Consider the following 3,832-nt stretch of genomic DNA (forward strand, 5'->3'; position numbering starts at 1 on the left):
AAACTGTAATCAAAAATCTTCCAGCAAACAAAAGCCCAGGTCCAGACGGCTTCACAGCTGAATTCTACCAAAAATTTAGAGAAGAGCTAACACCTATCCTGCTCAAACTCTTCCAGAAAATTGTAGAGGAAGGTAAACTTCCAAACTCATTCTATGAGGCCACCATCACCCTAATACCAAAACCTGACAAAGATCCCACAAAAAAAGAAAACTAAAGGCCAATATCACTGATGAACAAAGCTACTTTTCTTAAGCCCAAGACTTAGCTCTCTATTGGCTTGTTCAGCAACAAGCAGCTGGGCCTGACTTGGGAGACAATGTTCAGCGTCCAGGCAGGAGTCAGGTCCCCAAGTCTCCAGCCCCTCCCTTTCTTCCTAGAGCAAGGGGCAGAGTGCCACTGGGAAGATAGGGTGGAGTGCCAGCTATTCCCAGGAAGATCTATAGGTCTTTTCCAGCAGCTGCCGAACTTGCTAGTTTCAGGAAGTAGCCCTGACCCTCCCCAGGCCTTCATCACAGGGTGCTTTCACTTTCTGTTAAGAGAAGGAAACTGGCCTCTGAAGGAGGACGGAGCTCTTGACTGAGTGAGTAGAGGGGTGTGGGTCCCAGGAGCCCCCCTTCCCACCTGTTTGTGTGTATTCTTTGCTGTTTGGAACTTTGGGGCCAGTTGGACACTGCAGAAGTGGGAAATGGCTTGTTTGTGACTCTGTACCACTTTCTTCCCAAGGAAGAATTGCTTGTTTGTTTTAAATCTGTTCTGGATGAGCCAGTGAAGTGGGGGGAAGGGACCTACATCCATCCCTTCTACAAGTCCACTGGCACGCATCTTGGCAGATGGGCAAAACTGGAGATATGACCCTGTAATCAAGAAAAAAATGGGTTTTCTACTTTCAATACAAGCTGGTCCATGTATGTTTTCAGTTGTAAAGAACATTGGTTCCTGCATGGATCTCTAAATAATTCCAATATTTTGCAGTTAGAGCTCTTATTTCAAGATCTGAAAGTAGGAGGGAACTCCATACCCACGTCTTCCTGTCACACCTAATTAGTATTCTTCCAAGAAGGACAATTAATTAAAGGCAAAAAGGAAACTAAACTGTGAAAAGCCTGCCCCCTTATAGAGGTGTCTGCAGGCAAGGGAGGGAGAAGAGGGGGTCAGCTTTCTAGGGAACTGAATCCAGCCCCAGCTCTGTGGTTCCAGTCCTGATGCCTGAGGCCAGGGCATCTGCGCCCACCTCCCCCCAACTCCAGTCCCTGGAAGGAGGAGGGGTTCTAGTGTGTTGGCGGGACACAGCCTTAGCGTCACCACAGTGTGAGGAAGAAAGGAGGTCTGACGCAGTCTCTCCTTTTAAGACGGATCAGATCACTTGATTTGGCCAGAGTGTGTCCCCTGGGGTAGGGGTGGGGGCATGCCAGGGGTGGATTTCCACTGAGACAATTCCCTGCAGGAGCTTTCAGTGCAGGAGAAGAGTCAGTGGCTGACTCTTCATACAATCTTTTTCTCACCTCAGACCTACTAAACTGGAAAAAACCAAATCCTCCAAGTTGATCCCAAAAAAAGGTGGAAAGTTCATGAGTATTTTTTTCAAACCACCGTCCAACATGGGCTGATGCACAGACGTGGGTGATGATTGTGTTCACAGTGGGGGAGCCGCACCTCGTCCCAGGCAAAGCCCAGCACTCATCTCTCGGTGTTTGGCTTCTTGAGGGATGATCGGACATCATCAGAGTTCAGTAACATGGGACGAGCTAAAGGGCCTCCAGAAGCTAAAAGAGGCAAAGAGGGACCCTCCCCTGGGGCATCAGGGACAGAGCAGCCCTGCTGACACCTTGTTTCAAAACGCTGACCTCCAGAACTCTGAGAGAACAGGTTTCTGCTGTTTTAAGCTGCCAGGCTTGTGATAATTTGTTGCAGATCTAGGAAACCAGATTTAATTTCCAGAAATGAAAAATATATTATTTGTCATATATTTTTTAAAATTTCTCAGAAAAACTTGCTGACCTCCTGCCCTAGAGCATGGTGGTCACTTGGATCCCAGGATCCCTTGTCCCATCCTATGTCCCTGTGACTGAGACTCACAGGGGAGGGTCCACTGATGCCCAAGGAGCCAGGAGGGAAGGAAATAAGGGGATGGAGAGCACTAGGACCCCTGGAGAGGACCAGCTGCACCTGTCTGGGGCGGTGCAAAAGCAAGATGCTCTGGGAAGACGTGGTCTCATGTTGACAAAACACGAAAAAAGATACAGATATTCCCTACAAACACGTATGCAGGTATGTACTAACATGTATGCTTGTGTGTACACACATGTCTACACGTGATTTTACAGCATTTGAAATGTATTGAAGGCTGAGGTTGAGGTTGAGGACATGGATGCTCCCTGGATGGAGGGGTGGACGCTGCTGTGAGCAGACAGGAAGCTTGGCCATGCCGAAGACGGGAAACCAGTCACAGATGAGATTACCATAGTCCTGCTTTATGTCAGTTATACATGAGAATGAGAGAACTATAGAAAATACTAAACAGAGATGAGGATGGAAAACAATATAAAGAATAGAGGCTAGCAGCTGCTTGTCTCCAGCAACATCACTGCCAAGGGAACAAAACCAGGTGACACTGTATCTCCTGAGGCTTGAAAAGGAGCTGTAATCCGAATTGTCATGTGAAATTAAAACAATGTGCAGCCACCACTCAGGGAAGAAATAGTAATGCTAGTGATCCCACATCATTTTTTCATGAAAACACTGTGGTGGAAACTGAACACATCAAGAGTCCACCTGCAGTGCAAGCTGGTTTGCAGCCCCTGATCTGCAGCACATCAAGCTGCATGTGCTGATGTCCAGAGCCAGGGCCTTCTGGGTCCTCTGTGAGGGGGGCGGGGAGGTAGCTGGCACAGATTGAGGGTTCCATGTGACAGGCCTTCTGATGAACCCGTCACATGCTTTTATTCATTTAATTGACACAAAGTAGGTATAGAGACATTGAACAGAAGGGGAAACTGAGGTTCTATTGAGTAGCTTGCCATGATCATCCAGCTATGAAGGCTCTACTCCTTGTCACTCTGAGTGTCCATCTCATCTCACCCTTCTCTGCCCTTCTGGCACCTCCTCGTTCCTTCCTCTGTTCTGGCCATGACCTTCCCAGCTCACTGTCTTCCAGTTCACATGCCTGGCTGCCGGGCAGGCAGGGCTCAGCCACATCGGCTGTGCTCTGACAGGGGCACCACGCCCAGGCTCACAGATTAGAGTGGAGGAGGGGCTGCTGGGAGACTCAGACAAACTTCCACTTCCTGCTTTCCAGGTCAGGGAACAGAGAGGGCACAGGCCTGACCCAGGGTCACGCGGTTGGAACCCCCATGCCTCCTCTTCTCCATATCCTCTCTCTGATGCATTCAATGGATTCAAAGCATTCAATGCATTCAAGTTGTCTCTTATCTTAGGTGGAATTTCAGGGTGAGTTCAAGTAATTAAACTGGGATCAAACTGGGGTACAGAGAGCATGACACTCCCTCCCTCCCTCACCCCAGTGACCCTTCCCCACCCTGGCAGTGCCCACTAGGAGGCCAGCAGCCTCCAGGGCTCCCCTGCAATGGGGCTCAAGGAGTTTTGGGAGGCCAGGGAGGTTCTCAGGTTTGCTCTCTGTTTTTCTTTCCAGCCTCAGCTTGTCCCAGGGTTTATTATCAGCAAAGGCAACAAGGCCCCTGATGGCAGGAAGCTGGCTGGGGCTCAGGCTGCTGGCCCTTCCGCCCTGGGGGCCTCTCAGCAAATAGTCCCTTGGAAACAGGGCGGCTGTCCCTGCAGAGGGGGGGTGGGGGCTGGGAGGGGCCTCACTCCCCC

General features: G+C 49.9%; 1 protein-coding gene across 2 annotated transcripts in view; it reads left to right on the forward strand.

Annotated features, from left to right (window-relative positions):
- The first annotated feature begins 535 nt into the window (after positions 1 to 535).
- The window catches only part of LOC105000684 (myeloid-associated differentiation marker-like), a 6,747-nt gene continuing 3,450 nt past the window's right edge, over positions 536 to 3,832 (forward strand). Inside the window, exons 1-2 of one of the 2 annotated variants that reach the window (XR_826774.1) lie at positions 543 to 581; positions 3,313 to 3,403. The gene's annotated coding sequence lies outside the window, so the exon portion shown is untranslated. Of the gene's footprint in view, positions 582 to 3,312; positions 3,404 to 3,832 lie in introns of those variants that run through there. The other variant, XM_010856671.1, reaches the window with a different exon arrangement.

Source organism: Bison bison, unplaced genomic scaffold, assembly GCF_000754665.1.
Source record: "Bison bison bison isolate TAMUID 2011002044 unplaced genomic scaffold, Bison_UMD1.0 scf7180017854385, whole genome shotgun sequence".
Taxonomy (NCBI): domain Eukaryota; kingdom Metazoa; phylum Chordata; class Mammalia; order Artiodactyla; family Bovidae; genus Bison; species Bison bison.